Here is a 26,682-nt window from a genome sequence, read left to right as displayed (position 1 = left end):
CTAAATCCCCACTCTTCTTGCAGAAATCACAGCAGGCTAGAGAAGCTTTAAACCATTATCTTATCAAGAACGCACATATGAGGGCGCTTACATCCAAATCAAATTGTTTTATTGAAAATAATAACGCAGGGCGCCTAATGGCGAGATCTTCGAAGAAAAAGAGATTCAAAACTTACATAGCTAAAATTACAGACACTAAGGGGGCAACCCACACTAACAACACCGCAATAATTAAGCAGTTTGCCTTGTACTATACTGCACTATATAATCTTCCAAATAGACACCCAGATGAGAAGCTTAACTGCATCAATAGGTATCTGGAGCAGGCCCAGCTCCCATCATTGTCAAGTTTAGATAGCGAAAGACTAGACGCACAATTCTCAATACAGGAGGTCTTGTTGGCTATCAGGGACCTCCCACAGGGGAAAGCCCCCGGCCCTAATGGCTTCACTCCTAAATTCTACCATTTGCTCAAATCCCTCCTGGGTCCCCGCTTGTTAGAAATGTATAATTCCTTTGATCAGTGCTCCCAACTACCATCTACGCTTCTGGCAGCTACAATCTCAGTGATCCCTGAGCCAGGCAAATCACCGGATAAGGTTACTAACTACCGCCCTATATCCTTAATAAAAGCTGTCCGCTAAATTACTAGCCACAAGAATTAACAAATATTTACCATCCCTTGTACATGCTGATCAGGTCGGCTTTATTCCGGGCAGGGATGCTAAAGAGAATACCATTCGAGTTCTATATACCCTATCCTCGGCTACAAATTCCAAATTACCTCTCGTAAAGCTATCCACTGACACCGAGAAGGCCTTTGACATGGTGGACTGGGATTTTCTCTGGTCCGCCCTGTCAAAGTTTGGCTTTTCCAAGTAATGATTTTGTGAATTAAGGCCCTTTATAGCAACCCCTCTGCACATGTCAATGCGAATAATACTCTCTCCCAAAAAATAATCATAAATAACGGTACGCGCCAGGGATGCCCTCTCTTGCATCTGCTGTTTGCTCTGGCGGTAGAGGCGCTTGCTGCCAGGATAAGGAGTAATCCTCTTATACAAGGTGTCTCTTTTGGAGAGATCCACCAAAAATGTCTGCTGTATGCAGACGATATTATATTTACACTCCGATTTCCCCATACGTCCCTCCCAGCTCTACTTGATGAACTTGAAGAGTATAAGCTGGTCTCCAACTTCTCAATCAACATGGAAAAGTCAATGATACTCCCAATACACTTAGAGGCCGGAGACACAAATTATCTTAAAACCCATACCTCTTTTCAGATAACTTCGAAAATTAAATACTTAGTAGTCAATATATCCCCCGTTCACGCAGAACTCTATACCCTTAATTATGTACCCCTTCAGATAGAAACAGATAAATCACTAGAATCCTGGCACAAACAAGGCCATCTTTCCATAATTCCTCTATCTATTTCAAGCCCTTCCTATAGACCTCCCTACACAATACCTACTGAAACAACAAAGGAGATTTGACCAGTTCATTTGGTCACATAAGCGACCTAGAGTAACTAGAGACACGTTGCTCCTTAAAAGAGAGGATGGGGGTCTTGGATCCCCCAATCTGGTTAACTAATACAAAGCGACACACATGGCTCGAATAGTGGCTTGGAAACACTCACAAACAGATAAGCCCTGGGTGCAGATAGAATTCTTTTTAGTAGGCGGGTTGGACTTAAGAGATCAGTGCTGGATCCCTCACAGATCAAGACCCCCAGATATCTGGAGCAACTACTATACAACAGCTACACTGCATGCATGGGACAAATCCTTAGCAGAAGACAAACTAATTTCTACACCAGTTTCCCCCCTCTCTCCCCTACTTGACAATCCCCTACTTCTGCAAACTCATACCATTCAGACATCACGAATTACAGGAGTACCCTCTAATGTACCCATACACATGCTACTACACAATGGCTTGATGCGTTCACAAGCAGAGATAAGCCAATCTATAGGCCCTCCATTTCACTTATGGTTCCCATACCTACAGGCTAGACATGCTATATTTACAAACCCGCACAAAGCAAACTTGACTAGGCCTTTAACACCATTTGAAACTCTGTGTATGACCACCTCAGTGTCTAAAGCTCTTATCTCTAAATATTTAAAAAAAAAAATTATAATAAGTTATTAAGAGGACGCTTCCCCGACAAGAGAGCTACATATATCACTAAGTGGGAGAAGGAGTTGGATATATCGTTGACAGACGACCAATGGGGCCGTATTTTTCTAGAAACCAAAAAGTCATCCCTATCATTAGCCTTAGTGGAAACCAATTTTAAGTTGCTTTCTAGATGGTATCTAACCCCACATAGGCTCCACAGTATTTTCCCCAACTCCTCTTCCCTATGCTGGAGACACTGCGGTGGAGTTGGTACCCTCTCCCATATATGGTGAAAGTGTTCACATCTCAGGCCATATTGGAACAATATAAACAAACAGATCGGTACAGTACTGGGGATGCCACTAGATCTTTCCCCTAGCCTAATCCTATTAGGTGAATTTCCGAATGTAGCCTGCCTGTATTGGAAAAAACTTCTACACATTATGCTCAACTGTGCTAGGCGCCTAATACCAAGGTTTTGGAAAAAAGTAGAAATACCAACATATGGCATGTGGGTCAAGGAAGTGAACCATATTCTTGAATTAGAAAAAATACACTATACGTATATAGGTAAACAGGATTTCATTGCTGATGTGATGTTCATCTGGGAACAAAATGCATGATCCCATCCCAGAGGTTCTGAACTGATTAAAATTGTTCAAGGGCTTGGTTAATCTTAAAAAAAAAAAATACTGTAGTTTTTGACTGTCTAGGATGTCTGCAAACATTGTAAATCTAAGTGTTGTTATTCCTTGAATCATATCTAGCTATTGTTAATAAGCGATGTATGATGTAGTTGTATGTAATGCATTCTTTTGTTGAAAACAATAAAAAGATATATTGTAAAAAAAAAAAAAAAGCCAAATCTGACAAATTCCACGCAAACCTCCAAAAATGGAATGGACAAAATTATTGTTACCTTCTCAAACTTGTAAGAAATAATTGCATTCCAAGTTTGTGATGCTCCTGTAATTTGTAATAAAACTCACCAGTATCATTTAACAGGTGCTGACAATATAGAAATCAAACCGAAAACAAGTTAAATTGGTAAAAAAATGACTCAACCTTTCTGTTGTGTGTCTCTGTGTGCCACACCGAGCATGGAGAAGGAAAGAGCAGCAAATAATTGTCTGAGGATTTGAGATCAAAAATTGTGGAAAAACATGGACAATCTCAAGGTTACAAGTCCATCTCTAGAGATCATAATGTTTCTGTGTCCACTTTGTCAAGATGTTTACAGCCCATGGCAATGTAGCTAATCTCCCTGGACATGGCTAAAAGAGAAAAATTGATCAAAGATTGCAACAAAGGATTGTTGGAATGGTGGGTAAAGAACCTCGATCAACTTCCAGACAAATTCAAGCAGGCACAGGGTATAAATGTTTAAGCTTGCACTATACGTCACCATTTGAATGAAAAGGGACACTATAGTAGGAGACCCAGGAGGACCCCATTGCTGACACAGAAACATAAAAAAGCCAGATTGAAGTTTGCCAAAACTTACCGGAGGAAGCCAAAATCCTTTTGGGAGAATGTGCTGTGGAGAGACGAAACTAAATTACAGCTTTTAGGTAAAGCCCATCATTCTACTGTTTTCAGAAAAAGAAATGAGGCTTTTAAAGAAAAGAATACAGTCCCTACAGTCAAACATGGGAGAGGTTCACTGATGTTTTGGGGTTGCTTTGCTGCTTCAGGCACTGGATGTCTTGACTGTGTGCATGGCATTATGAAATCTGAAGACTACCAAAGAATTATGTGGTGCAATGTAGGGCCCAGTGTCAGAAAGTCGGGTATCCGTCAGAGGTCATGGGTTTTACAGCAAGACAATGACCCAAAGCACACATCAAAAAGCACCCAGAAATGGTTTAAGACAAAGCACTGAAGAGTACTGAACTGGCCAGAAATGAGTCCAGATCTCAATCCCATAGAGCACCTGTGGAGAGATCTCAAAACAGCAGTTGGGAAAAGGAATCCTTCCAGTTGGCAAAAGAAGAGTGGTCCCAAATTCCAGTAGAGAGGTGTAAGAAACTCATTGATGGTTACAGGAAGAAATTGATTTCAGTTATTTTTTCCAAGGGGTGTGTTACCAAATATTAAATTGAGGGTGCCAATAATTTTTTCCAGTCCATTTTTTGAGTTTTGTGTGGAATGTGTTAGATTTTGCCTTTTGTTCTCCACTTTTTTGTGTCATACCAATGCAAACAAAATAAATTAACATGAGAATGCCTAAACATTTGTAATTACAACAATTTTTTGAGCATAGTGGTGCATTATCTGACAGAAATGCAGGAGTGCCAATATTTTTGCTATGACTGTATATGTAACTTTACATATGCATTTGTATTGACTATGACAAATCCAGTACAGTTAAAGGGACAGTCAAGTCATAAAATTTTATAATTCAGATAGGGCATGCAATTTTAAACAACTTTCCAATTTACTTTTATCACCAGTTTTGCTTTGTCCTCTTGGTATTTTTACTTGAAAGCTAAATCTAGGTAGGCTCATATGCTACTTTCTAAACCCTTGAAAGCCGCCTTTTATCTGAATGCATTTTGTCCGTTTTTCTCAACTAGAGGACATTAGTTCATGTGTGTCATATGGATAAGACTGTGCTCATGCATTTGTATTTACCTAGTCAGCACTGATTGGCTAAAATGCAAGTCTGTAAAAAGAACTGAAATAAGGGGGCAGTTTACAGAGGCTTAGATACAAGGTTATCACAGATGTAAAAAGTGTATTAATATAACTGTATTGATTATGTAAAACTATTTAAAACAATAAAATTCTACTTTATAATTTCTATTTAAGGGGATTTGCAGGTATAGTGAGGTTGGGACCCCAGGATCTAGAAATAGTATGTATCAATAATTTTCTGTTTGTTTCATTTGCATTGTTGCGATTGTCACTTAGTACAGGCATAACCAGGCTTTCAAATGGAATTGCATCCTTTTCACTGGGTTTTTATATGACTGGGATTACAAAAGCAACTGCACCTTTGTGACTGAAATTTCAAACTGGATCAACCTTCATGACCTTAAAGTCAAAACACTTTCATGAAAGTGCATTTTCAGTTTTTGCAACTATATTATTGAACTCCAAATCACAAAGGCTCAATCCAATTTGAAAGCCAGGTCACGACTGCATGCTTTTTTTAAAAAAAAAATATCATTCACAAAGATACAATCCTATCTGCAAAGCATTTTACAGCTTCAATATTGTAATAGTTAAAATCCTGTATTAAAAGATGAGATAAGTTAAGGCCACTACCCGATGTATTCTTCTTGATTTTAGAGCTATATCTCACCAAACTGGAAATCTGTTCTTTCGAAATCATTTATTGCAAATATTAAGTATCATTATATTCATTGAGCAAATATACCGGTATATCTATCAGGCCTTTATACAAATTACATTCATATTGTTTAGCAGTGATCAGGATTATTTTGAATTTTGATAGATTAATCCCACACATGTATTTTGACATTTCTCTTACACATTAAATACAGGCATTCATTTAAAATAACAGTAACCTTAAGAGGGGTAAAAAAGGTCCTTGAATTTCCAAATTCTCAATTGGGCTTTTAGCAGCCAAATCCATTTTTGATAATCACCCTAAAACATGCCTCCAAATTAGTCCAAAACTTAAAATGAGCCTTAGGGAGATATAGCCAGTATCTGAAATAGTATGAGCAATAAAAAAGGAGTCTCATTACCTTTATGAGTGGGTCTCTCTTCTTCATAATTTAGGGGGGTGTATCTATTCATAACTGGTGTTTCCCAATTATCTCTATTTTCCCAGATAGGTCTATTTGGTCTATTTGGTCTAAACGGTACGTATCTGTTCCTATGGTAATCATTATTGTGGTATCCCCTATTGGCCTCTGAATGATAGTCATTCTGTCTGTTATATGTGTTGGAATTTCTATAATATTGATAGCCATTATTCTGTGTTCTATCATTGTTGGAGTAGTCTGATCTCCATGGTCTATCATAGTCTCTGTTTTCTCTAGTCCTATTTCTATAGTTATATTGTCTAGGATATGTCGGATTATTATTATCCTTCTTTTTGTTATAATTCACTACTGTCCACTCATCTTTAGGAGCATTAGTTTCCACATTTGTGGTTTCATTATTAATATCTATTTTTGGTTTCTTTGTATCTCTATCCAATTTTTTTTTTAAAATGTGTTTGTTTAGAGTGTCAATTCTTTCAATCATAGCTTTTTGTTTCTGTTTAAACTCCAAAGTCTTCCTATTTTTTAGTTTCTCTTTGATTTCTATTATTTCTTTCTCTAAATCTATCAGAGTGCCTTTTCTAGATTTCTTTAGAATCTCTATTAGGTCTAATGAAGCTTTAGATAATACTTCTTCCCATTCTATTTGGCAAATCTCTTTGAGGGGAAAAGCACCTAATAGAGATTCTAGGGACCTGGGAATACTAAATGAAAAGGAGGTGGAATACCTGGACCCGAAACATCCGAGAGTCCCGGTGTTCTACTTCCTCCCAAAAATCCATAAGAATGTAGAACAACCACCGGGTAGACCAATTATCTCAGGAATAGGGGCATTATCCTCAAACTTATCACAATATGTGGACATCTTTCTACAGAAATTTGTAAAAAATCTGGACTCATACCTTAAGGACTCAACTGCGGTCCTAAACATTTTGGAAAATTTAGTTTGGGAGGATAATTATATTATAGTCACCGGAGACATAACATCGTTATATACAGTAATAGACCATGAGAAAGGGGTCGCAGCTATTGATCAATATTTAAGCACTGATCCAGATATGAAGATCGAACAAAAGCAATTTTTATTAAAAAGTATAGCTTTTATATTAAAAAACAATTATTTTATGCATGATAACAAATTCTTTTTACAGATAGAGGGTACGGCTATGGGCACGAGGTTTGCACCTAGCTACGCCAACCTGTTTGTTGGCAATTGGGAAGAATCTTTCTTCCGGGAGGGTAGCTATGGTGCAAACCTCGTGCTCTATAGACGATACATTGATGATGTCCTGTTAATATGGAGGGGGTCTGAAGTAGAGCTATTAAGGATGTTTGATAATATGAATGCTAATGATAGGGGCTTAAAATTCACCTTTAATTATAGTAGGGAAACTGTCATTTTCTTAGATTTGGAAATTATGGTGGTAAATAATGTAGTGGAAACGAAAACCCACTTTAAAGAAGTTGACTCTAACAGTTTCATACATGCCAATAGTTGTCATCTCCAGCAATGGAAAGACAACATCCCGTTTGGCCAAAGTCTGAGGATTAAGAAAAATTGTTCTAGACCCCAAGACTTTGAAAATCAGATTGGGATTCTAATGGAAAAATTCCTAGATAGAGGATACAATAAAGAAACTGTAAATAAGGCTGTATCACGGGCTAGGGAGACCGATAGAAAAACCCTACTTTCATACAAACAAAAGACGAATATAGAAAATACAGAGGTAATCAATGTCCCATTCATTACAGAGTATAGTGCAGATCATCGTCTTATGAGAAAGATCTTAAATAAAAACTGGGGCATACTTAAAGCAGACCCTATTATAGGAGACTCTTTACCACCGAAACCAAAAATGATTTTTAGAAAATCTAAAAACTTCAAATCTATCCTGGCACCGAGTGCATATCACACTAAAACAATGGCACCCATACAGAAAAATTTACAAGGAGGGAAAATAGTAGGTTTCTTTCCTTGCTACTCGTGTAAATACAGTGACAAAAGAAGCACAGTAAAAGTTCAGAAATCTGGGGAAGAATTTAGTATTAAAGAGTGTATTAGATGTACCACTAAAGGGGTCATCTATATTTTAAAATGCACTTGTGATTTGATATATTTTGGGGAAACAAAAAGAATGATAAAAGATAGGATAAGGGAATATCTCCTTTGTATTGAAAAGGGAGTGGAAGACACTAATCTGTACAAACATTTTAAATTAGTGCATAATGGTAGAACCTCTGATCTAAAGTATTGGGGAATAGCACATTTTAAGCAAAATTGGAGGGGTGGGAATATAGAAAAAATTTTAAAACTCAAAGAGGCTGAACTCATATATAAATATGATACTCTATTTCTCGCCGGTCTGAATTCAGAGTTAGATATCTCCCCATTTTTATTAGATAAATTTTTATTAGATTAATTAATTTTATAGATCAATTTTAAGCTGTATCCCCTGACGTATACCTGTGTCCCCTTTAATATAGATATTTTTTAATATAAATGTATTTTATTATTTTTTATTCTGAACAGTGCAGACAATTCACTTTTAAAGTTTTTTATAATAAGGGTATAGATATAACTTTATCCATAATCAAGTTTTGTACATTATGTTATCACCTAGTCCCTAGGGTCCTATTTATATTTTCACTTTATCATGAAGGTTGTTTTAAAACTTCTATTTATTTATTTTGTACACCAAATTATAGCACCACTATCACTATGCACTTTATAATCGACCATTTTAGATGAATATATGGAGTTTAGATTCTGTATTTATTTGAACTCTAGTAATGAAGCTGATATGTTATTGTTCTGAACAAATGTAGATTTGCCAATACCACCTTTAATTAACAATATACACCCCTTTCTCTATGACTAATAAAATGTAACCAATAAGAGACTGAGATACACCTTTAAAAAAGGTGCACCTGCTGCAACACCTCATCTTGAGAAAGCCCTGCAGAGGGAGAAACGCGTTGATGTTTGTTGCCAACTTCTAATTTTAAGAAGTATTTCACAGCCACCAGTTGCTGTTACAGATTGATGCTGCTTGTCATCTGTGGAATTTTAAAATTTGCATCCTCCTGGTACTTGTCTATGTACCGATACTATAAGCCTTATTGAAGGTTATAAATGGAACTTTTGCATCTACTCTAAACAGTTGCATCTAGTACATAACAGCCGTTATTAGTATCCTGCGTGCATTTGGGCACATAAAGAGCGGATACCTTGCCACTGTGAGCAAAGAAGCTGAAACCTGAGAGCGATCGTAACAGGAACCAATCAGAGTGCTCAGTCAGGCCAGCGCCCCTATAAGTGACGTCACTTCCGCTACGGCGGTAATTTTCTCTTTTCCTTCATCGAGAGCCGCAATTGTTTGGGGGTAAGCCTGCATCATCTATCCACATATTAACTTCTACCTGGATTGTTTTTTCCCGTTTCTGGCCATAAGGAGATACATTTTGACATTGTCGGTGTATTGGCATATTTTGTTATATACGGAGACGTCCGTTTTTAGTATATTGTGTTTTTATTCTGTATTTGCATATGTTGCATTAAATATTTTTAGGCAGAGCCTTGCTAAACTACACTTTATTTGTCACTGTTTATTTCAGTTTATTTTGCTTCTTAAAGCCCTTTTTTTGATTATTCACAATATGCACGAATAACCTTATCACTAAGCATTTTTCACTATCCCAATATTTTTTATCAATTTTTATCAATATTGATGTTTTAACACATATTTTTTGTAATTTTATCACTTGTTCTATTCATAAATTTGATAATTTGTTTCACATCCACCAACACCTTTAGCTACAGCGCTCCTGTTTAAATATAATTTTATCTGTTTTTTATATGCCTATATTAGGGACTTTTTAGGTATATCAGGAGTTTGGTGCTTTTACTCTGCGCTTTTTATTCCATATTTTTAGTAAGAAGAACAAATGTCCTCAATTAAAGATTCGTTGTTTTTAGGGAATAATGTAAACACAGTTTAAAACCAATTTATCCTTTGATACTTGTAGAAGATGGACGATTTATATGAAGTTGCTTGTATTGTCTTATTTCATATATACAGGAATAATACTTATATAGTTTTGGAAATGTGTCTTGACGCAGAAATACATTGTACATATGCTTTTAAGATTTAATTTATTATCTGATACATTTAGCAGATATTTTAACAAGATAATAGTTGAAGATCCTATCACATATGTGTTAATATTGTGTTTCATATGTTATAACCTTAATGTATAGACATCGGTGTCTCATATAGTTTGTGTATTGAGTATAATAAATATGTATTTTATATTTGTTATCTTATATTTGTTGATATAGATATATATCTAAACTTAGTCTGTGCATGTCTGACTGAATGTCTGTGACAGATATCTATGTCTTGATATGTTTGTATATATATATATATATATATATATATTTAAGTCTATATGTATTTATATGTGAATATATATATATATATATATATATATATATATATATATATTTATATAAAACAAAGAGAAAGTACAGCACTCACTTACAAGCTATCAGCTAAGATTAAAAGCAAAAATGGAAGGGTAAGTTACCGCATTTGGCCAAATGGGACAAGCCCAGGTACCACGTCAAGGTCCCTTTCAAAAACCTGGGACCCTAAAACAGCCACACAATGCAAGCTCTCAATCCAAAAAACTGGGAACAAGGGAAGGGTGTATAGGCTTATGTAATAACCCCACACATATACAAAATGTGGAACGGGAATGCACTCTCAGACCGGACCGGGTAAACATCCCATGACCCTGCAACATGCTCAGCCCTGGGTACTCACTGACACTCACAGGAAGCTGTGCTGTCCCCTGAATCACAGGCAGTTAACCCCAGACAGGTCTGGGTGCAAGAACCATAGGGACAATTACAAAACAAATTAATACAACACACAGAAAGTCCAGCACTCACTTACAAGCTCTCAGCTAAGATTGAAAGCAAAAATGGAAGGGTTAGTTACCGCATTTGGCCAAATGGGACTAGCCCAGGTACAACGTCAAGGTCCCTTCCAAAAACCTGGGATTCTAAAACAGCCACACAATGCAAGCTCTCAATCCAACAAACTGCGAACAAGTGAAGGGTGTACAGGCTTATGTAATCACCCCAGACATATACAAAACACAGAAAGGGACTGCACTTTCAGACCGGACCGGTACACATCCCATGACCCTGCAACATGCTCAGCCCTGGGTACTCACTGACACTCACAGGTAGCTGTTCTGTCCCCTGAGTCACAGGAAGTTAACCCAAGACAGGTCTGGGTGCAAGAACCATAGGGAAAATTACAAAAAAAAATAATACAACACACAGAGAAAGTCCAGCACTCACTTACAAGCTCTCAGCTAAGATTAAAAAAAAAATGGAAGGGTAAGTTACCGCATTTGGCCAAATGGGACAAGCCCAGGTACCACCTCAAGGTCCCTTACAAAAACCTGGGACCCTAAAACAGCCACACAATGCAAGCTCTCAATCCAACAAACTGGGAACAAGGGAAGGGTGTATAGGCTTATGTAATAACCCCACACATATACAAAATGTGGAACGGGAATGCACTCTCAGACCAGACCGGGTAAACATCCCATGACCCTGCAACATGCTCAGCCCTGGGTACTCACTGACACTCACAGGAAGCTGTGCTGTCCCCTGAATCACAGGCAGTTAACCCCAGACAGGTCTGGGTGCAAGAACCATAGGGACAATTACAAAACAAATTAATACAACACACAGAAAGTCCAGCACTCACTTACAAGCTCTCAGCTAAGATTGAAAGCAAAAATGGAAGGGTTAGTTACCGCATTTGGCCAAATGGGACTAGCCCAGGTACAACGTCAAGGTCCCTTCCAAAAACCTGGGATTCTAAAACAGCCACACAATGCAAGCTCTCAATCCAACAAACTGGGAACAAGTGAAGGGTGTACAGGCTTATGTAATCACCCCAGACATATACAAAACACAGAAAGGGACTGCACTTTCAGACCGGACCGTTACACAACCCATGACCCTGCAACATGCTCAGCCCTGGGTACTCATTGACACTCACAGGTAGCTGTTCTGTCCCCTGAGTCACAGGAAGTTAACTCCAGACAGGTCTGGGTGCAAGAACCATAGGGAAAATTACAAAAAAATAATAATACAACACACAGAGAAAGTCCAGCACTCACTTACAAGCTCTCAGCTAAGATTAAAAGAAAAATGGAAGGGTTAGTTACCGCATTTGACCAAATGGGACAAGCCCAGGTACCACATCAAGGTCCCTTCCAAAAACCTGTGACCCTAAAACAGCCACACAATGCAAGCACTCAATCCAACAAACTGGGAATAAGTGAAGGGTGTACAGGCTTATGTAACCACCCCAGACATATACAAAACACGGAAAGGGACTGCACTCTCAGACCAGACTGGGTACACATCCCATGACCCTGCAACATGCTCAGCTCTGAGTGCTCACTGGCACTCACAGGAAGCTGTGCTGTCCCCAGAGTCACATGCAGTTAACACCAGACAGGTCTGGGTGCAAGAACCATAGGGAAAATTACAAAACAAATTAATACAACACACAGAGAAAGTCCAGCACTCACTTACAAGCTCCCAGCTAAGATTAAAAGCAAAAATGGAAGGTTTAGTTACTGCATTTGGCCAAATGGGACAAGCCCAGGTACCACGTCAAGGTCCCTTCCAAAAACCTGAGACCCTAAATCAACCACACAATGCAAGCTCTCAATCCAACAAACTGGGAACAAGGGAAGGGTGCACAGGCTTTATGTAATCACCAAATTGATTTGTAACTGTCCACAGTGTCACAGTAGACTGGTTTGTTGCAAACACTTTAGAAAGGAGTGTAAATCTGTACAATTCTATTTGCTTATGCTAGTTAATAAATAGTAGTACAAACACTCCAATTTCAGTGTATATGCATATAGTCTCTTAGTAAAAATAGTGGTGGTCACTACGATATTTAATTCCCATCAGGTGGAGTGTCTAGAAGCATCAAAGGATATATATATATATATACTCCAGCACAGTGTATATGTACCCTTCACTTAAGGACAAGCAGTAACAGATTACAATTTCAAGTTCAAATTCAGGAGCTAAACAGCTCTACTCACGTCCCTTTGTTAGCAGTTGTCATCCATCCAGGTAGTGTTGTTATACACAGCATTCAGTCTAGAGGGGTTCTTCCTACCCCTCCGTGCTCCTTAGTCCTCCTAGGTTATCCACTCATGTACCACACACTAGTGACCGGTCTGCGGACTCCTCAGCATGAAATTGCAGGCACATAAGAAACGGGTGCCTGTCTCCTTCTGCCCGTGCTCACACTCTGTGGCCAAAGTTATGCAATATAGAAAGAAAAAAGTAGAGCACCGGGCTTTCACAGAGAATAAAATTATGACTTTATTAAATACGACATATACAAACAAGGGACCATAGTCCCCGGGGTAAAAATCTGACTAATGAAGGACAGAGAACGGCTAACATGTTTCGGCTCCCACGCCTTAATCTTAGCCCAATTTAAAAACACGCTCACTTCCCTTCTAAAAAACCTCTCTCAATTTCCCATTGGATGTGTAGTACACACCTTCCTGTTTCTCCACCAATGGGAACACTGTCAGCTCCGGTCGCCGTGATTGTTGTACACACCCTCACATACACGGACCAATCCGAGCTGACCGTGTATAACAAGTGCCGTTCCACATTTACTCGTTAATATATTCACTCAATTTATGTATATGAAGCTATACAGAGAACAATTGTATTTAGCAAAGGCTGCTCACAAAGCCAACCCACTCTTTCAGTTCCTATCCAGTGTAAACCTCACTATACGCTGTATATATTTCTTCCTTACATGTTCCTTGTCAATTGCCTAGAGTGAGATGTAACTCTTATGTTTACTGTTTGTTATGAATGGTATAGTAGAAATCCTATGTGTATCAAACCAAACTATTAATTATGTGATAATGTCCGCCGGACTTATGTTTTTGTAATAGATCTCCATTTCGTCCAGCCTAGAAGGGTGCTTTGCCTTTAATTTTTCACTCTCTGTTTTCAACTTAATAGTGTAGTATAAATTCTCTTTGTAATTCTATTTTGCAGTTGACATGAGTATTTAAATATTTAGAAAGTTCCTTTATATCCTTACATGAATATAGTGCTGCCTCCTCTATAGAGCTGCAGGGCCACAAATTCTGAGGTGCTCAATAATTACCTATGGAGGTTAACAACATTATGCTGTATCCAACCACTGTTCTAATAGTGTGCAATAGAGCTCAATGAGGTGCAATAAGATATATTTTTTTCTCTCACTCTTATTTCATATAATTAATCGGATCTAGATGTGAGAAGGGTTTGTAACTTTAAATTAAATATGTATAATTTACTACTTTGATGGATAGCTAATCCTAATTCTACCTTCTATTTGATAATGAAATACTGTTGTCTAACTGTTGGGATCTCTAGATATTATTGTTCACTTATCTCAGGGTCTTAGATGTATATTGATATACCTGCTATTTCAAATCTTATATCATCCGTCCCTATAGTAGAGTATTTAATATCTGATACATGTGTGTAAACCCTTACTTAAAATCCTTGGGGGAATTTCTACCAGAAATTAATCAAGTCAAATTCAGAGTTGAGGCCTACTGGAACTCTGGACTTCAGTTTGAATATCCAGTAGGCCTCCCTCTCTTCTAGTTTTCTAGTCCTGTCCTCACCCTTTTTCATAGGTGGTATCCTCTCTATGATGTTCCAAGTGAAGCTACTAACATCTTTGTTATGAAATTGCGAAAAATGATTAATTAGCGGTGTAGTTAGTACTCCTGTCCTAATGTCCGTCAAGTGTTCCCTAATCCTCACTCTAGCTTCTCTAGTACTAAGTCCTACACACTGGACTGCACATTGATAGCAAGAGATGACACAAATAATAAAGGTTGATCTGCAGTTGAGGCAACTCAGGAACCTGGACGACTATGCCCAATTGAGAGGTGACCCAACCGCAATGTACAAGAAACAATTGGCCTCCCTTGTGGATGATGGAATGGACATGGGTTACATTGATGAAGATACAAAAAATTATCTGTTGGTTACTAATCCAACTTTACCAACATTTAACCATCTCCCTAAGGTCCACAAGTCCTTGAGCAATGTACAGGGGAGGCCAATTGTTAGCGGGATAGGGTCGCTCCTTGAACATTTGTCAGAATGGGTGGACTGCATTCTGCAACCCCTAGTGGGAAAATTGTGGAGTTACATCTCTGACACAAAGCATGTCTTAAACTTACTAGGTGACCTGATATGGCAGCAAGATTTTGTATGGCTCACAGTTGACGTGAGATTGCTGTATTCCACAATACCGCATGACAAGGGACTTGAGGCCATTCGCTACTTCCTCAATGAGGAGTTTGGTGAGGACAGAAGGTTTGTGGAATACGTGATCAAAGTCACGAGATTCCTCCTGACACACAATTATTTTGAGTTTGAGGGGGAGTTCTTCCTCCAGAGGCGTGGGACGGCGATGGGGGCTAAATTTGCCCCCTCCTACGCCAACCTGTTTATGGGGTGGTGGGAGCTCTCCCACGTCTTTGGAGAGAAGAACCCCTATAGGAGAGATATTGTGTGGTACAGACGTTTCATAGATGACCTCCTCATAGTATGGAGGGGGTCTACTATTGAAATGGGGCAGTTTGTGGAATTCCTCAACAAGAATGAAGTTGGAATCAGTTTTACATCAGAGTCCCACAAAAATGAAATAAACTTCCTTGACCTCAAACTGCTTGGCACACCAAATGAATTGGTGGAAACTACGGTTTACAGGAAACCGATTTCGGGTAACTCTCTTCTCCATGCTACCAGCTGTCATCCGAAAAGGGTTTTCAATGGCGTGGCGAAGGGCCAGTTCATTCGCCTGAAATGAAACTGCAGTTCGGAAGCAGAATATGAGTCACAAGCCGATGACTTGGCTGGCAGATTGGAGGAGAGAGGTTACAAAAGGTCCACCATTCTGCAGGCACGAAGAAAAGTGAAAGCATTGGACAGAAAAAAGTTGTTGCAGGGGAAAAGACCACAGGAGCAGGGGAGCTCAAAAGATAATCAAGTGTTTTTTATTACAGAGTACTCACAACAGTATCCCCAAATTTGCAACATAATTAGGCATCACTTACCACTGCTAACAGCAGATGATGGGTTGGTCAAGACAGTGAAGGAAGGTGTGAGGTTTGCCTATAAAAGGGGTAAGACAGTAGGGAACATGGTGGCCCCAACTAGATTGAACAAGAGCACTAGCAACATGTCATCCTGGTTGCAATTTAATGGTATGTTTCGTTGCAATTACTAGGCGTGCTTAGCATGTGCCAAAGTACAGATAGGTGACAGCTTTGAGTGCCTGGCCACAGGAGATAGGTACCCAATTAAGTCGTGCCTCAACTGCAGATCAACCTTTATTGTTTATGTCATCTCTTGCTATCAATGTGCAGTCCAGTATGTAGCTCTCAGCTAAGATTAAAAGCAAAAATGGAAGGGTTAGTTACCGCATTTGGCCAAATGGGACAAGCCCAGGTACCACGTCAAGGTCCCTTCCAAAAACCTGGGACCCTATAACAGCCACACAATGCAAGCACTCAATCCAACAATCTGGGAACAAATGAAGGGTGCACAGGCTTATGTAATCACCTCAGACATATACAAAACACGGAAGGGGACTGCACTCTTAGACCGGACCGGGTACACATCCCATGACCCTGCAACATGCTCAGCCCTGGGTGCTCACTGGCACACACAGGAAGCTGTGCTGTCCCCTGAGTCACAGGCAGTTAACCCCATACAGGTCTGGGTGCAAGAACCATAGGAAATATTACAAAACAAATTAATACAACACACAGAGAAAGTCCAGCACTCACTTACAAGCTCTCAGCTAAGATTAAAAGCAAAAATTTAAGGGTTAGTTACCACATTTGGCCAGATGGGACAAGTCCAGGTACCACGTAAAGGTCCCTTCCAAAAACCTGGGACCCTAAACCAGCCACACAATGCAAGCACTTAATCCAACAAACTGGGAACAAGTGAAGGATGAAAAAGCTTATGTAATCACCCCATACATATACAAAACACGGAAGGGGACTGCACTCTTATACTGGACCATCTCTGAATACCATCTCTGAATGCACAAAACATCGAACCTTGAAGAAGATGGGCTACTGTAGCATAAGACCACATGAGGTGCCACTCCTGTCAGCTAAGAACAGAAAACTGAGGCTGTGACATTCAGATGGTAGGGTCAGAATTTGGAGTAAACAACATGAAAACATTGATCCATCCTGCCTTGTATCAATGGTGTAGGCTGGTGGTGGTGGTGTAATGGTGTGGGGGATATTTTTTGGCACACTTGCCCTTAATACCAATTGATCATAATTTAAACACCATGGCCTACCTGAGAATTATTGCTGACCATGTCCATCCTTTTATGACTACAGTATACCCATCTTCTGATGTCTACTTCCAGCAGGATAATGCACCATGTCACAAAGCACAAATCATCTCAAACTGGTTTCTTGAACATGTCAATGAGTTCACTGTACTCCAATGGCCTCCACAGTCACCAAATCTTAATTCAATAAAGCACCTTTAGGATGTGGTGGAATGGGAGATTTGCCTCATGGATGTGCAGCCGACAAATCTGCAGCAACTGGGTGATGTTATCATGTCAGTATGTACCAAAATGTCTGGGAAAGGTTTCAACACCTTTTTGAATCCTTGTCACGAAGAATTAAAGCAGTTCTGAAGGCAAAAGGGGGTCCAACCCGATACTAGCAAGGTGTACCTAATAAAGTTGCCAGTGAGTGTATATAAGTGCATTGGAGCCCTCTGCAGTTAAGAAAATGAAGCATTTATATGCAATATTCATATTTAATAATGTTTTTAACTATGTATTTACTGTAAATATTTCACATTTCAATTTTCTGCAAATAGCAGAATATGTTCTAAGTATTTGGTTTAGGTATATATGGTACCAAAAATACCATCAGATATGTAGAAATATTTATTTATGAATAAATAAAACATATTCTTCTATGTTGTGAAGATCATTGGAATGTGAAATGTTAATATTTTCATGTTGGGTTAGTGCACTTGAGAATATGCGATTGGGTTTGCGCACGAGTAGGGTGTGACATTTTTTCCACTTTTTTGCTCCATTGACTTCTATGGGGGAATACGTTATTGAGAACAATATTGTAGTTTCAGCTTCGCAAGCTTCTATTTAAAATTGAAATGCATTCAAACAAATTTCAATTTTGATCTTTCTTTCCATTTAACTGTTTTGATAAAGGCAAAAGAAAGTAAAGAAATTGAATAGTAGTTAGAAAGTGAGATGGGATGAAGAGACAACTCGTTTACAATTATTTTAAATATAACTTGCTTCATGATTCAAGAAATGAGTCAGTGGTGCAAGAGAGGTTGCAATGATGAACAAGTCTTGATATCAGAGTACCAAACAAATATGGAAGAGGTTTTAGGGAAGTCTAGGAAGTGCATAGTAAGTAGGGAGAAAGCTAGGAATATGGATACATCATTCTCTGTTACAGGAGAGATTCTTTAGAAATGCTCTATGCAGAGGTGAACATTGCACAATGTAAGGCTGTTTCTAATGGTGTCACATTTTAATTTTGAATATGATTGCAAGCTCATGAACAGCAGAGCTCTGTGTAGGTGAAAATGAAAGAAAATAGGTAACTGCATCTTAAGAAGCCTCAGGGGGTTGAAAACAAATTAAATAACAGAAGTTAAAATAAATTTGGGTAGCAATTTATGTTCAGAATATATTGACTTATAAAGGAGGGGATGCGCCTGAGTGTGTGACTTTTTTCCAGAGCATTTCCACTGCTGTTGCTGAATGCTGTAATAGAACATTGTCTTTTTTTCAGGAATTGTGTATTGTAAATTTGAACTAAAATTGCACTAAAACACTATCCAACTGATCAAAAAAGCAACTGAACAAAGAGACATAATACTAAAATATTGTCAGAGTATTTTGGTGGCAACCCTCCAAGTAATAGCAACATGAAATGGGATTTGTATTCAAAACAACCTATAATAAACACATTTTTCTAGTTGCAATTAGAATTATATGCTGCCTCTAATAAATTAGAGATGAAAAGGCAATCAATCTACTAAATAGTAGCAAGCCAGTAACAATATTTATAAGAACATGAATTCAACAATAATAAAACAATAGTAGCAAATCAGTGGATAGCATACATGTCACCTAAGGCAATACGTATAATTAGATTTGGCAGAACAGGTGAATAGATAGATTTGTTAATATTTATAACAACATTTTTCTCAGGCTTATATAATGGGCCAGATTAAATAACCAGCCATTACAAGATCTCTGGTTGATTTTCAAATAGTATTTTCTTTTTTTTTCTTTTCTTAAAAAATAAATGTAAATTTTTTTTAAATAAAAAAACCCTGCAAAAAGCCATTTTTGGGGGTTAAAGTTGGAGTTTCTGGGGTGTTAGAAAAAAAAATCACTGGAAGTCCCTTTACATAGCGGTCTATGGGAACTGTGTGTTCCCTGTAAATATATATATGTATATGCTTATATACATACTGTATATATTTATTTGTTAATATGTGTATATACATAAATATATTTGTATATAAGCATATACATATATATTTAGCACTGCTGCCCATCGATACACAAATTCCTACTAATCAAATGCTAATCTACCAATAGCCCTTAAAGGGGCTTTTTGTAGGGCATTGCCATAAGTTTAACAGCTCTTTTACATTACAAATAAACCAAGTTCCCCCTAATAGTAAACCACCCCACCCACCAAACCCCCAAAATAAAAAAAAAACTAACACTAATAAACCTAATCTACCCATTGCCCTGAAAAGGGCATTTGTATGGGTTTGCCCTTAAAAGGGCATTCAACTCTTTTGAAATTTGCCAAAAAAACCCCATAATCTAAAAAACAAAACCTGCCAAAAAATGTAAAACAAATGTAACACTAAAGCCCCAAATAGCTACTCACGGTTTCAGAAGTCCGATGGAAAAGGTCTTCTTCTAGGCGGGTCTATCATCTTCATCCACAGTGAGGATCGCCACATCTGGGATAAGGTTTATTAGTGTTAGGTTTTTTTTATTTTGGGGGGTTTGGGGGGTTTGTTGGGTGGGGTGGGGGTTACTGTTAGGGGGGACTTTGTTTGTTTTTAATGTAAAAGAACTCTTAAACTTAGGGCAATACCCTACTAAAAGCCCTTTTAAGGGCAATTGGTAGTTTAGTATTAGATTAGGGGTTGTTTTTATTTTGGGGGGATTTTTTATTTTTATAGGGGTATTAGTTTAGGTTTAATTTTATTATTTTTGATAGCTTTGTTTATTTTTTCTGTATTTCTATTTTTTATTTTTTGTAGCTTGGGGGGTTGTATTTTCAACACATAGACTGCCCTCTGGGCAGGCTTATCAACTAGTATCTATTATGTGTTAAACAAAGTTGGAAAGGTAAATGTAGTTTATAACTTTAATTTATGATATATGTTATGTTACAAATGTATGACACACATAGTAGAAGTACCAGTTATGATCTGGGGGTGCTTCAGAAAGGCTGGAATAAGGCATATTTATCCTTTACACATCCGTTAGCAGCACAAACTTTCATGTAGTTTCTGCACTGCTGAAATTATGTGCTGGTGTGCAATCCTTGCTTGCATGAATGTGATAAGTAGAGCAGGATCAAGCTGCAGTAAGTATTGATTGCTGTGTAATGACAAATATAACAATAGCAAAAATATTATAAAGCAGCTGTCTTTATTTCATATGTGTCCCTGAGTGGCAACCTGCACATGACACGTAGCAGTGAGATTTGCTGATCATATTAATTGCTGCTGTTGTTGTTATTGTAAGATTGTTTTGATGGAGGTTCTTTGAGTTTCTGCCTCCTTCAGTTTTTTAACTGTGACCATTGGAAGACGATGATGTAAGACTCTACTCCCTTGCCTAGGAAATCTGGACAACTGGACAGTGTCTGACAGATATTACAGCTAAAGACTTGCAAAGACTAAAAAAAAATAGGTTTTCAGCAGGATAAACAGCATAGTGAGTAGCACTTGAGGCTGTGTCTATGTCGGTCATGCTGCCTACCTTTCACAGGCATCAATATAGTTGACTTTTTGGGTCCTCCCTGGTTTGTCTGGCTCATTGTACCACAACAAATTAAGGTTTGAATGGTATGAATATTATTGTGTATGCTTATATAAATTTCAATCCGTGCTTCGTTACCATATGAATGCAGACTTGCCTGATCATTACATACAGTGACACAGTCTGTGTCACCGTCTGCAACAATCTCCATTTGTGTGGGTGGGAGGTTTGGGAGGGATGGATGGAGGCAGGTGGGTGGGTGGCAAAGCAGTGGAGGGGGGAGGGAGTTAGAGGGAGTGGCAGGACCCTACATACAAAATATTAAGTGTGGATGGGATAGGGAGTGAAGGGATGATACACTACAAAATATTGGGGAATCAGGGTTGGGGCCCGTACATTAGCAATTAGAGGGAGGGGGTGAACTGCTACACTACAGAAAATAAATGAATAAATAAAAACATTTAAAAATAAATAAATAAAGATATACATAAATCTATAAAATGGGTATTGACAGATAGCTAACAGTAATTAAGATGTAATTAAGATGTAAGCAATTAAGATAAGTAACTAATAGTGTGTGCATTTTCTGTTCACTGAGCCAAAATTATCTCCTCTTTGATTGAATGGATATTTATTACTTTTGACCATATACAGATGAGTATTTTCACAGCATGAATTAGCATCATGTATTTCCTGAAACAAGGGACACCGGTCTTGGAAATAAGCAACAGCAATACCCTGGGGGTAAGGAAATCTGCATATCTAACAACCAAGTCAGAGATGGTGAGTCCATGTGGGAGATCTTGTGGTCCAGTGAGAGGTCTCTGGGAGGACCCCTGATCTGTTTACATGCTTTGGTGATTGTTATGGTCAAACCCCTGTTACTATAAAGAGAGACTTATTCAACTTTCAGCACTGCAGAATCTGTTGGCGCTCTACAAATACCTGATAATAATAATAATAATAATAATAATAATAATAATAACCTTGTACTGTTACAGTTTGCAACATGTTGTGGATACAATGTACACCATCCCAAATGGAACTTTAATAATTTTGCTGGCTATGTGTGCTGCATCATATGGCTAGTATATATCAAACTGCAATATCCTTACAGGTAACATTTATACAGGGATCCCTGTTATATGATCAGTTGATTTGTTTTGTTTTTATTGCCCTAATAAATATTACTTTGATTTATCTTAATTGGAGTGTGATGTATACACTGGTTTGTTCTAGAAAGAGAGGTATCAGAATTTTGTATTTGATTGGCTCAAAATGGTATGCGGGATTAGGTTTACTTACAGCTTTCACTTAGATTAATGTAATTATTTAAACATCCTGCACTAGGACCACCACAATTAAATATATAGTGGTGCCCTGTCTCTAGCCGCTAAAATCCTTACTAGCTGGTTATAGATTATATATATATATAAGTTTTAGTTTATATCTGTATGTATATACTGTATGTAAGTGTACCCATCCTTCCTTCACACACACATATATATATATATATATATATATATATATGTGTGTGTGTGTTACGGGTAAAGTCAGAATTCTATGTAATCCTTGGATTACCTGGGTAAACCTGACATTACTTAAGGGGCTGTGGGTAAAGCCCCTTTTAATGAAATTCCCTCATATACACTATTTGTTTTGCCTCTTTTCAAGGAAGGCGCCTTGTTGATCCTCTGACATCGACCCCAAGTGAACCTTGGGGAATGAGGTTTACAAGGGGGCTTGTACAGGCAGAGGCAAAAAAGATAGTAAATATGTGTGTATTACAGTGCTTTGTATATATGTTTGATGCAGTGACTGGATGCACTCTGAGAAAAGGTAAAGAGATTATGTTCAATTACACAAATACAATTCATCGAGTAAATAGCACTACGTTTTAAAAATCCAGTATCAATAATGATTAACTATCATGTCAAAAAGCCACTAGCTAGTACTCAGGGATGTATCAGTCTTGTGACACCCTGAAAGAAATAAGGAGCTTAAAGCTCAGTCTTCCCAGAGTACATAAGGCTCACCGGATCCAGAGCCTCTCTGTGATCCTCCCAGAGCCACACTGTACCCAATGGGCTGACCATGATCTTACAAAGCAATTACGAGAGAGAACTTTTCCAAGCATATTCTTATGCTCTTCATGACACAGCTCACTCCACTGGCAACACGGTAAGCAAATATCAAATTAGCTGACAAATGACACTGAGCTTCTGCATCCAGGGATCCAGTAGTACAATTTGCCCAAGTCACAGGCACAGATGCAATGCCAAGACAAACTTGTGCTATATCCTTCAAACAATCTTAAGGGCTTCATCAGGAAAAATTAGTTGATATCCACTTGTATCGCATATACAAACTGTATGTACAAATGTGCACATAGAAATCCACACACATAAACACCTTTGAGCACTTCCCAGTCCAACACTTTGTCATATACAATATCACTTTAACACAATCAGCTTAATTTATCAAAGGTCGGATCACACTGTGCAATACTGCCCCTGCGCACTGGTGACCATTCAGCCCTAAAACCGCTGCTACTTAACTACCATTTCAGGTGAGCCAGAAATGCTGGGGCCAGAAGCTGCTTTGTGATTCAAATAGAGCATGCGATTTTAAGCAACTTTCTAATTTACTCCTATTAGCAAATGTTCTTCATTCTCTTGGTATCTTTATTTGAAAAGCAAGAATGTAAGTTTAGATGCCTGTACAGTTTTGGTGAACAACCTGGGTTGTCCTTGCTGATTGGTGGATAAATTAATCCACCAATAAACAAGTGCTGTCCAGAATTCTGCACTTTCATTTTAAAATAAAGATAGCAAAAGAGCAAAGACAAATTGATAATAGGAGTAAATTAGAAAGTTGCTTAAAATGGCATGCTCTATCTGAATCGCAAAAGAAAAAAATTGGGTTCAGGGTCCCTTTAAAGCACCTTCAGCTTAGTGCACTTAAGCTTAATATACCTTCAGGTTAACACTGAAATAAAAGCCAGAACAGAATTTTGTAGCATGCCCCGTAGAAGGCTATTTGTTTTGTCATTCACATAAGAAGGTAAGGAGGAAAGGAAGGACTTAAAACACAAAACAATATATTTTGTTACCCCTTCACAATGACCTCCCTGCCCAGAGACTATGGGGCTGCCTGGTGGTGGTGCCTTCTTATTATGTATTGGGTATTGAATAAAAGTATGTCATTTCATGTTTGTATATTACCCCTTCATCAAACAGTTGCCTAAAACCTCTTTACATCTGTGTTTTAAATCACCACATTACCACCTTTATCAGATGGCTTTATAATGATGTTATTATCATTTTAAAGATCATATAAGGCTTGCCTCTAGGGTATAGTAAGATTGCTCCTTGTAACTTTTATATTGTCCATATTTTTTTAAATCTTGTCAACTAGCTTCACAAAATAAGATCAATTGCATACAGTATATAAAGTAGGCATGTATCCTGATAAAGGTTGTAAATTACTGAACTCAATATCCTCATCTTTATTAGTTTTAGTATCTCACCTTCTGATAATAACGCAGCAAGTTCAGATAATGTTATTTTGTCATGCATATCCAATCTTAATTCATCCAATTTACTATCATTTCATTTTTTTTTTAAATGACCTTCCAGCCATGCAATGGAGGTCTACCAGTAAGGCCTGTGATTATTATGTACCTTATGTACAGCAAAGGACAGGGGACTACCACAATCACAAGGCAATGAGCAGTTATGGAATGTATGTGTATTGTGCATGTAGTGTAGCATTTGAGTAGTGGAGTTTTTGTACAGTGTGTGTATTGTTTGCTGCTGTACAGTGTGTGTGTTTGTTTAGTATGGGTAATATTTGTTAGGAGAGTGTGTAGTGTATGTGTGTAGTGTTGGGGGAAATGTTTGTTTAGTGTGTAACCTTTGTGTGTGTAATGTGTATGCAGTTGCTTGGTGTGTGTAGCCTGACTTCTATTTATGTATTATACATACCACAAAGAAAGCACTGCAGGTACTGAGACCACTAACTAGAAATACAACCCATAGAAACCCCTGCTTCCAGTCTGATCTCTACTCAGATGTTTGCTTTTACTAATACTTTAAACCTATGTATACCAGCAGCTACAGATTATTTTTTCACCAAACATAAAAAGCACCTACTAGATAATGAAATTAATCTTCATGACACCTTTCATAAAGATTGGTGCAGCATTTTTACTGTAGGTCCAAATATTTTTTGTTTCAATGTTATGAGCTAGTGAAAAGATATAATGCACTGTCTTAGGGAGGCTGACTTGTTTTTTGTTTGTCATGTTTTTAAAACATTTTAGTAATATCAATATCCTTGACAATGAAAGTGGTTCTATGTGGTGGGAACAGGGATAGGCCTGGACCAAAGCTGTGGAGGACATTTCCAAAGTACAGACCTTAGTGAAGGACACCAAGGTCTACATTTAGCTACCAATCAGCAAGCTCTACCCAGGTGCTCAATCAAAAATGGGCCGGCTACTAAGCTTACATTCCTGCTTTTTCAAATAAACATACCAAGAGAACAAAGAGAAATTGATAATAGGAATAAATTAGAAAGTTGCTTAAAATTGCATGCTCTATCTGAATCACGAGAGAAAAAAAAATTGGGTTTAGTGTCCCTTTAATGGAAACAAAATTTCCATCAATCTAACTGGATCATACATTATATTTTGTGTGGTTCACGAAAGGTTAAAAAGAAAATATCACCATTTTGTTGGCTTTAGAGCATAAAGAATACAGTAACAAAAATTAAAAAGTGTCATAGAATGCTGGCCTCTGTGACCTGTTAGTTTGTGAAACCCCACAAGTTTCTTAAATTTCATTATTATTATTAATAGTTAAAAATCTAATCAATCTTTCAGAGAGAAATAAATAAATAAAAAAACAATAATATAATATTATGCATTTTAAATTAAAATGTACATAGTCAAAATTACAAAATAGTATTGCGTATTTATATATCATGACAGTCTGGGATATCAGAATAGCTATTGTCTTCAACTGAAGAAATTAAAATTGTAATACATTTATAACAACAGGGGTAAACTAGAGATGCGCAAAAGCAGGACGCAAGCTAAAATTACCACTATGAATGGCTTCCTTATAATCAGCACTAGATCTCAGGTCAGTGCACTGCATTTTTATGCTTTAGCTTTGCATATAAAGAAATAGCAGCTTGCTTCTTGAATCGTCCCTCTCTCATCTCACTCAGAGTCACTTTCCCACTACTGAGTGACGTCCTCACACAGGCGCTGCCCCAACCCTGCGAAACATGGCGCCACATGTGTAAAGAAGGATTCTACTCATCCCGAGTCCCTCCCCACCACAAAACGGGCGGCGGACACTGAAAGGGCCAGTCACGGACACCAGTGTCCGTGTACGGACACCTTGCCTATCCCTGGGTGGGAAGTTAATGGCTGTGAGCTAGAGCAGCTCCTTTGATTTCAGTGGAGCTGATTTCACCACTCTTTTCTCTGACAAGTGGTGGGTAAAAACATCTTTGAATCTCATCATTTTCCAGCTGTGATGTTGCCAAGACATTTTTTTCTGAGAGATATTAGTTTCATGGATGATTGCATTTTAAACAATGACCTGTATCCTGATGTT

The sequence above is a fragment of the Bombina bombina genome, chromosome 6 (genome assembly GCF_027579735.1).
Source record: "Bombina bombina isolate aBomBom1 chromosome 6, aBomBom1.pri, whole genome shotgun sequence".
NCBI lineage: Eukaryota > Metazoa > Chordata > Amphibia > Anura > Bombinatoridae > Bombina > Bombina bombina.
The sequence above is the reverse complement of the archived record's forward strand: the minus strand, read 5'-3'. Positions refer to the sequence as shown.